The sequence below is a fragment of the Microtus oregoni genome, unplaced genomic scaffold (genome assembly GCF_018167655.1).
Source record: "Microtus oregoni isolate MIOR12 unplaced genomic scaffold, Mior012 000050F_003, whole genome shotgun sequence".
In the NCBI taxonomy this organism is placed as follows: domain Eukaryota; kingdom Metazoa; phylum Chordata; class Mammalia; order Rodentia; family Cricetidae; genus Microtus; species Microtus oregoni.
In genome coordinates, this window is record NW_024543227.1 from 548,157 (window position 1) to 563,545 (window position 15,389).

Here is a 15,389-nt window from a genome sequence, read left to right on the forward strand (position 1 = left end):
ATGCTGGCTGTTGGCTTGCTGTAAATTGTTTTTATTGTGTTTAGATAGGTTCCTTGTATCCTGATCTCTTCAATACTTGTACTACAGATGGGACTCAAACTACCTCATATTCCACATATAGCACTTGGGGAATATACCCCAAGGACACTTCAACCTACCAGAAGGATAATAGCTATTCCATGTTCATTGCCACTCTATTCCCAATAGCCCAAAATTAGAAACAACCTAGATGTCTCACAATAGAATAAGGGATAAAGAAAATGCTGTACACTTATATAATAAAGTATTATTCTTATTTTAGAAAAACGACATCATGAAATTAGCAGGTTATTGGATGGTACTGGAAAAAAAATTCTGAGTGAGGTAACCTCGATTCAGAAAGACAAACATGGTATGTACTCACTTCTAAGTGGATATTAGATGTAAAGCAAAGGGTAACCAGGCTGAGATCCAGAGCTCCAGAGAAGCTAGGTAACAAGGAAGCCCCAAGGAGGGATGCATGGATCGCCTTGGGAAGGGGAATTAGATGAAATCCCCTGGGTAAACTGGGGGTGAGGAGGTGGTGAAGGAGAGGCAATGGGGAAGGAGAACATGAGGGAACAGGATGGTCATAGAGAATGGAGTGGGAAAGCAATGAAAGAGGGAACTTGATAGAGAGAGTCACTATGGTTTTAGGGAGAAACCTGGTGCTAGGGAAATTCCCATGAATCCACAAGGATGAGCCCAGCTAAGATTCCTAGCAGTAGTGAAGAGGGTTCCTGAACCGGCCTTCCCCTATTATCAGATTGGTGACTACCCCAACTATCATTATAGAGGCTTCTCCAGTAATTGATGGACTCAGATGGGCCTTCTGTATGTGGAGAGATAGTTGTGAAGTTTGGACTATCTGAGGTAATACTGGCAGTGGGATCAGGATCTATCCTTGGTACTCAGCCTTGTTTGTTGGTGCCCATTCTCTGTGTTGAGATGTGATGCTATCCTTAATGCAGGGAAGAGGGACTTGGTCCCGTCCCAAATTAATGTGCCCTTACCCTTAGGAGGAGTAGAAGAGATGTGCGCTGCTGTGGGGAGGCATGGGGAGTGTGAGCAGAGGTGGGAGGGAGAACTGTGGTTGGAATGTAAAATGAAATTTTAAAAAACAAATTGATCAATTTAAAAAGCAATAGAACCCACCCCCCAAATCCTCTTAGTCAAGGCTGGTGGGCCATGCCTACAATCTCAGCACTTAGCACGTGGAGAAAATAGAATGCAAGACAAAATAATAAACATTATTCTTTTTATATGATAAATGAAATTCAAATATACAAGAATATTCCTTACATAAATATGATAATAATTCACCACTGTTGCAACACTCCATTTTATTGTTTTTATTGAGCTATACATTTTCTCTGCTCCATCTCTTCCTCCTCTCTCCCCTTCTACCTTCTCCTATGAACCCCACACTCCCAATTTACTCAGGAGATCTTATCTCTTTCACCTTCCTGTGTAGATTCATGTATGTTTCTTTAGGGTCGTTTGATTTATGTCTAAAAGCCACATATAAGTGAATACATATTATATTTTACTCACTGAGTCTGGGTGACCTCAATATGTTTTTTCTAGATCCATCCATTTTCCTACAAATTTCAAGATTCCATCATTTTGTACCAGATTTTCTTTATCCATTCTTCAATCTAGGTTGCATCTAGGTTGTTTCCACGTTCTGACTATGACAAATAATGCTTCTATGAACATAGTTGAGCACATGTCCTTGAGGAATGATTGAGCATTCTTTTGGTATATTCCCCAAAGTGGTATTGCTGGGTCTTGTGGTAGGTTGTTTCCTAATTTTCTGAAAAATCACCATACGGATTTCCAAAGCAGCTATATCAGTTTGCACTCCCACCAGCAATGGAGGAGTGTTCATTTTACCCCACATCTTCTCCAGCATAAGTTGTCATCAGTGTTTTTTATCTTGGCCATTCTTACAGGCATAAGATGGAATCTCAGAGTTGTTTTGATTTGCATTTCTCTGATGACTAAAGATATTGAACATTTCCTTAAATGTCTTTCAGTCATTTTAGATTCCCCTGTTGACAGTTCTCTGTTTAGGTCTGTACCTTATTTTTTAGTGGATTATTTGTTCTTTTGATGACCAATTTCTTGAGTTCTTTGTATATTTTGGATATCAGCCCTCTGTCTGATGAAATATCAGAAGAATCAGCCACATAATTGTTGGGGGGAGTGAGCTGCTTGTTGTTTAACGGCTGCTTAGCCCCGAAATAATCACTCAGAAACTGTATTATTTAAATCGCTGCTTGGCCCATTAGCTCTAGCTTCTTATTGGCTAACTCTTACATCTTAATTTAACCCATCTTCATTAATCTGTGCATTACCACGAGGTCGTGGCCTACCAGCAAAGTTTCAGCACATCTGTCTCTAGCACCGGCTCCATGGCTTCTCCCTGACTTTCTATTTTCAGCATTCAGTCTAGCTTTCCCTGCCTTCCTAGGTTCTGTCTTGGTATAGCTCCAAAGTACTTTCTTTTTTCATTAATGGTTATCACAGCACACAGAGGGGACTCCCACATCACATAGTCAGACAATGGATAATTTTCTATAGATGCAAAATAGTCTTGCAGCATGTGGCAGAGATTTCACAAATTTCACAAAATCATGACTTCACTAGGTCTTCAAGTACTATATTCAACAGATACAGAGATTGTGGAAACCTTTTCTTATTTCTGATGTCATTGGAATCGCTTTGTGGTTCTCTTAATTTGATGTTGGCTGTTTCCTTGCTGTATATTGCTTTTCTTATGTTTAGATATGGCCCTTGTATCCTTGATCCTGCCATTCCCAGGGTCTCTATCTTCCTTCTGTTTGTGGGCCAAGATGTTAACTGCTTTTAGCTGTTCCTAGTGCCAAGCCTTTTCCCAGATATCATGGACTGTAACCCTCTGAATGTGTGAGTCCAACACATTGTAAAAACTGTCTTTTTTAATTTGCTTTGTTTGTGGTGTTTTATCTCAGCAGAAAAAGAGTAACTAAGACACCCAGGTCCTTCCTGACAGAAAAATGATGCTCGTTCACCAATACTCTCTAGTCTTAAGTCACTCTGCCTTGTCAGGAACTTCCTGACTAGGAGAAGGAACTAGGAGATGCAAAAGGCCTGTCTGACAAAGCTTCCCTTGATTGAGATGAGAGAGGCCTATCCTCATTGAGGTCAGTTTTGTTTTTTATTAAATCACTGTTGGTGTTCATTGAGTTATGATTGTAAAAATACTTACTACTGTTTATTTCCTATAAGCAAAGATGATAAAGCATGTGCTAACTTAATTGGTAACTGTTGAACTCTCCTTGGTGCCCTGCCTGCCTTGAGGACTGTCAATCAAACAGCTAGGCAGACTACTCAAGTCATCACTAACAGTCTTGAACTCTCCACAGATACCTTGAGAAAACTCCCCCAAGTCCACAATTGATTTGTGCTAGTCAGAGGGTATGACCCTAGCCTGGATGATTTGAAACTGTTTGCATCAGATATACTGTTATCACAGGCCTCAGTACAACTGAGAAGGGTCTGGAATAGTTTACCATAAGCCAGAGGGGAGCCCATTTCGTGATGGCCTAAGGTAGTTGCTGTAGTGTCTGTTGCTAAGATACAAGGCTGTGACTGCTTTCAAAGCAAAGTCTCAGTGACTGCGATTGGTTTTAAGAGGCAAGGCTGCCCTGGGACACAGCACAAACCTGAGTGATACTGGTTGATGCTAAGAGGCAAGATTGTGATTGTTTCTGCCAGATGGTTGGAATTGGTCCCCACATCCATTTTATACTGTATAATCAGGTTGTTCAGGCTTGGCTGGAAGAAGCTCTCCTGTGCTGTGTGATCTGGTGTTGCAGCCTTAGACACCAGACAAGGCTTCTCTTGCTTTGTCTTTCCTTACCAGTTTCAGTAGTGTTGCTGATGGGATGGAGAAAACACCAGCAGAACCAAGTAAGGTGAGTCTCACTTGGAATCACAGCTCTCAGCAAGGGAAGCAGCATGGTCGTGTTTAAATGCTCACCTGGGCTATGTGAGGTTGTGTCTCAAAGAAGGAGCATGAGACAGATGTGGGCAAGGGACAGGGAGACAGGGACAGGCAGACAGAGGACACTGGATTGGCAGTGACAGTGGGGAAGGAAGGCCAAGTAGAAGAAGCATCAAATCAACCAGCTGTCTCACAGCTGAAGAGCAACAGCTGAAAAATCTGAAGGGGCCAGGAAAGAAATAAGGGCAGGGGAAGTAGAAAGGAGTCAAGAGAGCAAGGAGGGTCGATACTGAAAGAGAAGAGCTGTAAGGTGACAGGAAAGATAACATGAAAGTCCTAGTGGGTGGAGGGTTCCACTGGGCTATCTATATATTTCAGGGTCAAGGATATTTCTATTATTTATTCATTCATTTATTTTACATCCCAACCACAGTTTCCCCTCCCTCCTCTCCTCTTTTTTCTTCCCACCCTATCTACTCCCCTCACCCATTTTTCCTCCTTGTCTGTTAAGAAAGGGGCAGGCCTCCAAAGGGAGTCAACAAAGCCTGACACATCAACTTGAAGGGGGACCAAGCTCCTCCCCCTGCCTCAAGGCTGGTTAGGGCAACCAGCATGGGGATAGGTTCTGAGTATCAGAGTCTGCATCAGGTATAGGTCCTGATCCCATTGCTAGGGGTCCCGCAAATAGACCAGGCTACACTCTCACACACAAGAGGGGGCCTAGGTCAGTCACATGTGGGCTCCCTAGCTACAGGTCCAGAGTCCTTGAGCTCCCACCAGCTCAGCTGTGCTGTCTCTGTGAGTGACCTTGACCAAAGTGGCTTGAGCAATCCCTCCTCTCTCTCTCTTCAACAGGACTCCTGGGGCTCGGTCCAGTTCTTGGTTGTGGAGAGGGTCAAGAGTCTTAGAAGCTGGGGCTCAGACTTGCAATGCCATCTTGTATTAAGGGTTAAGTAGCACTGAGCCCTGGACCTACAGAAGAGCTGTACCAATGGTTACTATTAGGGATGGAGGAGCCATGGTACTTGGACTGCCCTGAAGCTGTGGTGCAAGTTGGAACAAAGAACTGGGCAATGTGAACGTTCTAGGACCAAAAGTTCCGTACTACTTAAAGGGCCGAGGGACCCTGTTTCCATACTAATGTGCATACAGTCATGGCTGGCAGCTGTCAAGTGCAGTGGGAAGGAAAATCTGACATCTATCAGAACTTGAAGGCCTTCCCATCTACCCACAGGGATTTCTATGCAGGTGAAGCAAATGGCATCCAGCCAGCTGATTGGTAGCATCACCACTGTTTGATCAGTGCGCAATCTCTGAACACAAACACTACAAGGGATTTACTTACATGTGAAAATGCATAAGAATAAAAGGTTTACAACTGTGTTCTTTAACGGGGATAGTAACCCAAAAGAAAAGAGTGACATGTGTGTGTATTTGTGGGGAATATAAATGAGAGAAATTAAACCCACACACATTCATAAAGAGACTTAAGAACTAAGAAGAGAAGAGAGATTGACCTCATTACTGATACTCAGATCCCATTACTAAATTACCAGACTTCCTTAACTTTTCTGTGTCAGACAATTATAGATTTTTTAAAAAATAACCAAACGTTTTTATACTATGAGGAGAAACACCCCAAAGAAACAAATAGTTCATCTCATCTTTATTATATATTTTAAGACATATTGACATCTGCCCTGGCGATCGCCTCTAATCCCAGCACTGAGGAGGCAGAGGTAGGAAGATCTGTATGAGTTTTAAGCCAGCCTGGTCTACGAAGTGAGTTCCAGGACAGACAAGGCTATTCCTCAGAGAAAGCCTGCCTCAAGAAACAAAACCATAAACAATTATTTTAATAATCTATATTGATTCCAGAAAAATGAGCACATCCTCTTGAGGTTCTGGGTCTCATTAATAATGTGATTTTAAAATACTAAATGAATATTTGATGACAATAACAGTTTAGATTTATTTATGCTCTTCTATGTGTATGGGTATTTTGCCTGCATGCACACATGTACAGCCCTTGGGTGGATGGTGCTGGAAGAGGAGAGAAGGGAGTGTTTGATTCCCAGAAACTGCATTTAACAGATGTTTATGATCCTATATTTGGATGCTGAGAACTGACCAAGGGTCTTCTGGAAGATCAAGGGCTCATCAGAAAAAGGCTAATAAAACCAACTCTGAGATTCCTTCTTATACATGTCTGAAGGGCCAAGATCAAAAACAGTGATGACATTTTATGCTGGAGAGGATGTGGGGTAAGGGGAATGGTCCTCCATTGCTGGTGGGAGTGCACACCTTCTACAGCAGCTTTGAAAATCAATATGGGGATTTCTCAGAAAATTAGTAAGCAATTTACCTCAAGACACAACAATATCACTTTTGGGTATATACCCAAAGGATGCTCAATCATACCACAAGGACATGTGCTCTATTATGTTCACAGCAGCATTATTTGTCATAGCCAGAACCTGGAAACAACCTAGATGCTCCTCTACCAAAGAATGGAAAACGAGAATGTGGTACATTTTAAAAATGGAGTACTATTTAGGTGTTAAAAAGAATGACATCTTGAAATTTGCAGACAAATGGATGGATCTAGAAAGAAACCATAGTGAGTGAGGTAACCCAGATCCAGAAAGAGAAATATAGTATGTACACATTCATAAATGGGTTTTAGACATAAAGGAAAGAAAAACCAGTCTACAACTCACAATCCCAGAGAACCTAGAGAAAAAAAGAGGACCCTAAGAGAGACATACATAAACCTTCATAGGAAGGTGAAAAAGATAAGATCTTTAAAAAAAAAAAACTGGGAGCATGCGGGTCAAAGCACAGGATAGAAGGGGAGAGAGGAGGAAGAATACACGGGAACAGAGAAAATGTAGAGGTCAATAAAAACAATAAAAAAGAGAAAAAAGATAAAGTGCTCTTAATCACTGAGCGTTCTCTCTAGTTGTTGGATGACGATGTCCTTAGAGTTTAAGAGAGAAACCCTGACGCCTTTACATCCCTTGTTTCTGCAGAGAACTTGGGTGAGTTTCCCAGCATCCAGCAGGGTGCTCACAACCATTCCAATTCCAGGGTATCAGATGTCTTTTCTAGTCTGCTTGGATAGCAGGCACCTGCATGGTACACAGACATCAATGCAGGCAAAATATTTCAGTGCATAAAAAAAAAACACCTAGAAAAGAGAAGTAAAGTGGCCAGAGTCAAGAGGGTGAGAGACTGCAGCTCTGTGGGAGACTGCTGGAGGGGCAGGGGTATGGTAAGGGAAAGCAGATTACCTCCTGGAAGATGAATCAGTATGGCCCCTTTCTCTTTCTAGTGTGGCTTAAGTGGAAGGAGCCCCATTTTGGAGAAGGGATCCTTTGGTCTTCTGGTTGGCTGACCCAACTGAACCAACTCTTCACCAGGGAGAGAGTGGAATGTCTCCATTCAGAGGGACATTTCGTTCTTTTGGAAGAGAGGCAACAACATCCCATTATTGAGGCTTCAAGGCTACTGATAACAGAACCATCCAAGGCTTAGGTGAAGGGACAGAGGGGCTACCCATGGAAGAACAAATAGAGGCTGCTTGTTTGCAACTTGTTAAATCAACAGAGTCAGACATTTGTGTTCTCCAGAGATTAAAGTGAGAAAGCTTTGTGTTGGAGATATCTTTTAAAGCACCCAAGACTTTGGGAATTTCTTGAGAAGATGAAGTAGGATCCCAGGCAGCTGGAAGCCTGGCATGGAGTGCCATGGACTAGCGGGCATATTAGATGTATTCAAAGGCAAATTGGTTTGTCCTTCAATCTTGAAGATGATGCGAAGAAGTGTTTTGTTCACTCAATCTGTGCGGTGAAAGAATGACCGATCACAGCGCTATTTTCATCCAGGGTCTGGTCATTGCCTCTTGCATACGCAGTTTCCCATTTAAAATAAATTAATATTCTGTCTCTTAGCCCCAAAACTCAAAAGATCTAATCTCCAAAATATATAAAGAACTCAAGAAACTAGACTGTAAAATGCTAATAAACCCAATTATAAAATGGAACACTGAGCTGAAGAGAGAATTCTCGAGAGCGGAATTTCAAATGGCCAAAAGACCCTTAAGGTCATGTTCAACTTCCTTAACGATCAGCTAAATGCAAATCAAGACAACTTTAAGATATCATCTTACACCTGTCAGAATGGCTAAAATCAAAAACACCAATGATAGCCTTTGCTGGAGAGGTTGTGGAGAAAGGGGTACACTCATCCATTGCTGGTGGGAATGCAAACTTGTGCAATCACTTTGGAAAGCAGTGTGGCGGTTTCTCAGAAAATTCAGGATCAAATTCCTGGACCCAGCAATACCACTCTTGGGAATATACCCAAGACATACCCTATCAAACAACAAAAGTATATGCTCAACTATGTTCATAGCAGCATTGTTTGTAATAGCCAGAACCTGGAAACAACCTAGATGTCCTTCAATGGAAGAATGGATGAAGAAAGTATAGAATATATACATATTAGAGTACTACTCAGCAGTAAAAAACAAGGGCTTCTTGAATTTTGCATGCAAATGGACAGAAATAAATATTAAACGTGTAGAAAAAGTAATAGAATAAGAAAAACAAGCCATGTAAAGATGTATGAGGCTGCTTCTTTGTCCCGGCCAACCAGAACCAAAATAAGCACATAGAAACTGTATTAATTAAATCACTGCTTGGCCCAGTAGCTCTGGCTTCTTATCGGTTAACTCCTATATCTTAATTTAAACCATTTCTAGTATTCTGTGTTGCCATGTGGCTCTGGCTTACTGAAAAAGTTTCAGCATGCCTTTCCCTGGTGGCGGCTCCATGGCTTCTCTCTTACTCAGCCTCCTTTTCCCCAGCATTCAGTTTAGTTTTCCCTGCCTACCTGTTCTCTAATCTATCACAGGCCCAAAACAACTTCTTTATTAACCAATGATATTCATAGCCTACAGAGGGGAATCCCACACCATATTTGACGACAACTTATGCTGGAGAGATTGTAGGATAAAGGGAACATTCCGGCATTGCTGGTGGAAGTGCAAGCTGGTACAGCCCCTTTGAATATCAGTATGGAAATTTCTCAGAAAATTAGGAAACAACTTTCCTCAAGACCCAGCAATACCATTTTTGGGTATATATCCAAAGGATGCTCAATCGTGCCACGAGGACATGTGCTCCAAGATGTTCATAGCAGTATTTTTTTTGTCATAGCCAGAACCTGGGAACAACCTAAATGCCCCTCAAACAAAGAATGGATAAGGAAAATGTGGTACATTTAAACAATGGAGTACTACACAGCAGAGAAAAATAATGACACCTTGAAATTTGTGGGCAAATGGACGGATCTAGAGACATCATATTGAGTGGGGCAACACAGATCCAGAAAGACAATTATCATATGTACTCACTCATAAGTGGTTTTTAAACATAAAGCAAAGAAAACCAACCTACAAATCACAATCCCAGAGAACCTAGACAACAATGAGGACCCAAAGAGAGACTTACATAGATCTAATCTACATGGGTAGTAGTAAAAGACAAGATTTCCTGAGTAAAGTGGGAGCAGAATAGGGTTGAACATGAGGAAAGAGAAAGGGAGGGGAGTGGAAAAAATGTATAGCTCAATAAAATCGGTAAAAAAGGAAAAAAATTTGTTTGAGGCTACATTCTTAACCCAATTAAGATTGTTTACAAGATCACATATGGCAACAATACATTGTCCTTATTCTAAAATGGTTTGAGATATTGCCAAGTTTTTTAAAAGTAGTTATTGTTTTCACAGGATGTAAGCAATAATGTGAAAGATAAGAAGAGATTGTAAAATGACCATCTGTGACTCAGAAATTGGGGGTTGTTAAGACTAAAATCTAAAAGCTTTTCTACTCAGATGATGACATTTATATGATACTCTAGACTGGGATATACCTTTTTATTTGGTGACATTAAAGCCTTCTTGGTCTGAAATATTCATGAGTCAATGAATAATGAACTTTTGAGTAATTTTTCTGTATAGAAGATCATCCCAAGGTTCATCATTGTGATAGCCCCTGATGGGTTCAGAATATAAAAACAACATATGCTTGTTGTTTGACTTTGGATACTTTCTTCTGTTTTGTGACAGGATCATTTGTCACCATATAATAGGCTGGCCCAGAACTCATGATCCTCTTGCCTCAGTTCCCTCACAGCTTTTGCTAGCATTATATATTATAGACATTTTTCACCACACCCAGAGGAAAATATAGGTCCTTAGTCAAATAATGATCTGAATTTTATTCCATCCTTAGATCTTACTTACTTCTTACAGAATAGTAACCCATTTCTTTAAAATTTATTAATTCTGTATTTTAGTTTCTTCGTCTTTGTCCATATTCTGCTACCTTACTTCTACTTTTTACTTCTTAATATTGAGAATTGGACCCAGGACCTTGGACAGCATGAGCCCACAATCTTTCACTGAGACACAACCCTTTCCTGTCTTTCCAGTTTTTCAACTGACTCACTTGCTCCCAAGCATAGGTATATGACTTTCAGAAAAATCAACTAGAAAAGTCAGTAATTTTTAGTTTACTGTCATTTATGATCTTCTAAAACTGTGCCCACTAATAAATAAATTCTAAAACTTATATTAGAATCCTATTTTAGTATGGTAAAGACAGTTTACATTATGATCAAGAATTATGTTTTTGGTTCCAAGTTTTATTTTTTGTTAAGAATCACAAAAAATAAAAGGAAGAAAGAAAAACATAAGTCAAAAATAACAAAAAAAGAAAGAAAATGTCTAAGAAAGAGAGTGGCCTGTGTTGTTAGATACCTTAGACATACAGGGCCCACCTCTACCCCCATTTCCTGACTACCTTGAGGTCCCGATGGCTGATGTAGTTAGTGCACTTGACTTTTCCTCTTCATGATAGATTGCTTTGGGTACTTTGTTGAATCTCAGAAGTCCATAGTTGGTAAAGTAATGACTTCTGGCTACATTCGAGCCTTACCCACACACCTTATCTCTTCTTCCAGGTTAGACGACTTTATAACACCCCAGGCTGACTTGAGATCATGTCTGGATTTCTTTATGTTCAGAGCTTCCTGAGACTTTAAATGTCTAACTCCTGATGTGGCTGTTATTTCTGCTACTAGCCTCTTCCCTCCCTTTTTATCCATAGCAGAGCCACTGACAGTTCTTGAGCATTTCCCAGAAATGTTCAACAACTTGCATCTGTCTTGGCCTCAGGGCAAATGAGGTGACAAGTTTCTGGGCAAAGAGGTGAGTGATGAGGTGTTAGAATAACCCTCAGAGCTCATAACCCTTGAGGCTTCAAGTGCAAGGGGAACGGGGAGGTGGGCCACACGTCCTTCCTTACCTGACAACCACCAAGAAGAAAAGAGTATTCTCACAAGCATGAGCTCCAACCAGGTGCCATAACATGGGTTCCAATCCAGTTTCCACACCATCTAAGCCCACATACAGTTGGATCTACTCCCTGTGATACTTTCAGGTCCATCTTGCACAGCAGTGGGACTAGGCTAAGTACAAATCCCTGAGCACAGTGCTTTGCTGATGTCATGCTAAGTCTTTTATGCATTGCATCCATTTCTTTTTGTCAAACAAGTATAGTAATACCTTCCTGCCATGTGAAGGTGAGGACAGCACATAGCTTGTCTGGTTGTGAGTGGTTCCTTGCCCCTTTTAGGTTAACTGTGGCCCAAATTCATAACTCTCTTCGTGACTCAGATAGCTGATATACTGCCCCTATCTCTTCTGTTCCATCCTGTGGTAGATTGCTTCAGATCAGATGTGATCTATAATCTCAAGAGCCCCCTGCCAGGGACCCACTGTCTCCTCCTAAGGAGTATTAACTCAAATTGTAATCATCTTACTACATGTTCTGGGAAGTTAGGTCCCCTAGAATCTTTCCTGACCAATACCAGGAGAGGTTAACTCCTTTCCTAGGTCAGGAATAGGATTCTTACAGCAGCTACCCCCAACATAGGAGCTATGCCCAGAAGCTTGTACCTCTCAAGGATCCTTTGTCCTATGGCAAGCACTGAGCAACTCCCACTGCAGGGTCACCTGTACAGGAATGGAGGTTGAACCGAAGCCTCCTCTTTTCCTGGAGGTAAGGTATCCCTTGTCCTCCCAGCAAGCTCATACTCTTGGGTTTACCCAGAGGTTCTAGACTCCACCAAGGAAATCCCATATTCCCCATCCTAAATCTTTCTTATAGGTTTAAATGGGAGCCTTTCTCACCTAGTTTTCTGGAATCTTTCATGTTCCAAGGTTTATTCTTGGAAAAGTTGGGAAGAGATCCCTGGTGGAGATCAACAGGAACTGGCACAAAGAGGGAGAAACCCAGGAGTCCTCCATCCTACTGCCTGTATATTGGGATGGGACCAAGCTCCAAGACAAGGGATTAGTCTCCTTGAAATTCAGAAAGTGGGGGTTTGGGCTTCAAGAGAAAGATACAAAGGAAGATTCTGTCAAGTCTCTCCACGGAATGGGACGTCCAGGTCTACAACAGGGCTACTTTCACAGTAACTCAGAAGAAGCTCAGGCTCCTTCCTCACATGAGAGCTCTTAACAAAGAGCTTGGACCACCTTCAGACTCAATGAAGCGAGGAACAGAAGTGGGTGTCACTTTCAGACATGGGTTCCCTGAGAACAGAATATCTCATGGCTTTTCATAGGCAGATACTGTGTCTTCCTTGCTCTCAGAACACGGATTCATACACTCCCATCACTATCCTCTCCAATTCCATACCCTTTGCTAATTCAAGGGACTGATAAATTCACTGGAAAGAGATAGAGACTGACAGCTATGAACTGTTTTAAACTCTTCTTGGGCAGGACTGTAAGGATGTAGGCCTTACTCTTCTTAGAAATAAGTCCGGATGTTACACAGAGATACCATGTCTCAAACAACAACAACTACAACAACAAACCCTCACACAAACAAATAAATAAAAACAAAAAGAGAAAGAAAGAAAAGAAAAGAAATAGAACTAGGTTTGGAGTCTCAAGAAAATAATCACAAAGCCATTTTAGCAAGGCAAGAAGTTTGACTTGCGCAGAATGGCACATAGCCGTGCCCAATCAAAGTCAAGAACACTGAGCAGAATCCCATTTGGTTTTTGGTTTGGTTTTTATCTCTACCACAAAAGGGAGCCTGTGCCTTAGCCTGAGGGGTCAGAGCTGGGCCTGACATGCTTATCCACTTGGGTAACTTAAATGGCTTAGCTGGTAAGTGAAGCACAAATTCTGAGAATACCATGCATCGTGGAACACACATTTTGATTTGAAGAAGTGCTGGCCCGGGGGAAATTTCAATTTTTTTCAAGTGGATTCTCTATTACTAAAAAAAAAAGACTTTGTCTTATTTAACCCTTTAATAAAGACAATTTGCCTTATTCGCATTTCCCACAATCCCACCAAGCTGTGGTTCCAGTTGCAGAAATGATTGTACTACTCAGAGCTGGAAACCTCAGGCTAGGCAATTCTGAGACCTGAGTCCTGAGCTTCTCTTCAAGAAAAAGGAAGCATTTGTGTAACTAACAAGATTTAAGATCCTTACGCATTTTTTATTTATTTATTTATTTATTTATTTATTTATTTATTTATTTATTTTGGTTTTTTTGAGACAGGGTTTCTCTGTGGCTTTGGAGCCTGTTCCTGGAACTAGCTCTGTAGACCAGGCTGGTCTCGAACTCACAGAGATCTGCCTGCCTCTGCCTCCCGAGTGCTGGGATTAAAGGCATGCGCCACCATCGCCCGGCTCGCATTTTTTATTTTGACGCAGGCTTTCACGCTGCAGCCCAGATATGCCTTGAACTCGTGCAATCTTTCTGCCTCATCCTCCCATAGTCTGATATTACAAACATGAGCCACCACACTTGGTTTAAGGTCAGGGACCATCTTAAATGCAGAATGCCTAGCATACCCAGTTTTTAATGGGGGGGTTCAATAAATTCTAGCAAGAAAAATTAACAGAATAATAGTTATAAGAAATCCTTGATATGATATTCAATGTTAACAACTTGGGCCTTTGGTGTTATATATAGTTAGTCATCACAATGTTTCTTAAATTGTTAGCATAATTACTACCATTTTAGAAGTAAGAACACGGAGATTCAGAGAGGTTGAGTAACTTGCTCACAGTCACACTGCTGTGAAGTGGAAGGGCTGAGATTCAAATTCATGAAATCTGGCTTTAAAACCTGCCCTCTTAAGCTTGCTACCATAACCAGAGCAATGCAAAACTAAAATTATACCTCCACTGCTTCAGGTCTCAGTTACTATGTTCATCATATGTGAATAACAATGCTACATGCTTGCACAGCATTATGAGACATAGTAGCTAGCATGTAAGAAAGTATCTGTCACATAGTGGGCATTAATGTCATCTGCCTTTCCTTTCACACCAATCAGAACAGGGAGGAATGAGGGGACGTGGAATGAAGGCATAGTGGTAGAGGAGCTAAACACCCAAGTTTCAGGGTCAGATGCTTCTGTTCCAGAAACTAGCCACGAACAGCCTGCAGATAGGTGGTCAGCATTGGGAAGACTTGAGTCATGGCCTCAGCCACCATATTCCGTAGTCTAAGGTCGGGGATGTCCATAGGTAATGACCAGGACTGTTGAGTCAAATCAGAGGATCCAACCCTTTATTCAATTTCTATATCGCTTGGAGCTGATCATCTGACTCTGGATACAATTCCTATAGCTGAGGGGGTGGGTGCCTTGCCTGGTGTCCATGAGCTTTCTTTAGCTGACTACGTATGACTCCCGGTCTCAGAGATGGACTTCAGCTCCTTTCAAGGAAGGATTTCCCAATAGAAGGGAAGGAGTCTGAATCTGATGGTGAGCTCTCCATTTTTTTTTTTTTAAAAAGTGTGTTCAGGTACTGTTAAACACAGGCAGAGGCCCACTGCCCCGGCAACCTCCTAAATCCACCGCAGCTATTTATTCAGGATCCATTGGCTGAGGCAGAGTGGAGGGCAGTGGAAAGCACGGAGTATTGTCCTAGTCTCCAGAAAGGGCAGGAAAGGTTTGGAAGGGAAAGCCTCACTACAGGCCTAAGTCTGCATGGTACCAAGAGGAGGTATGTCTCCCATGTTCTGGAAATGATGCAGACTTGAATGTTGACGTCAGAGACCTAGTTACAGACAATTGAGAAGGGGATTAGCAGCACATTGCTCTGTTGAGGTTAGGTAGAGGAGAAAGAACACCAAGAGAAAGGTGCCACTCCTGCCACAGAAAACTCGGTGGAGAAGGGGCATTTAATCCAAGCAGATCTATAACAAGTGTGGCCAAGAGGAGTTGGTAACATGGAAGACAGCACCTGGCATACAACAGGCACTTAGTAAGACTAAAG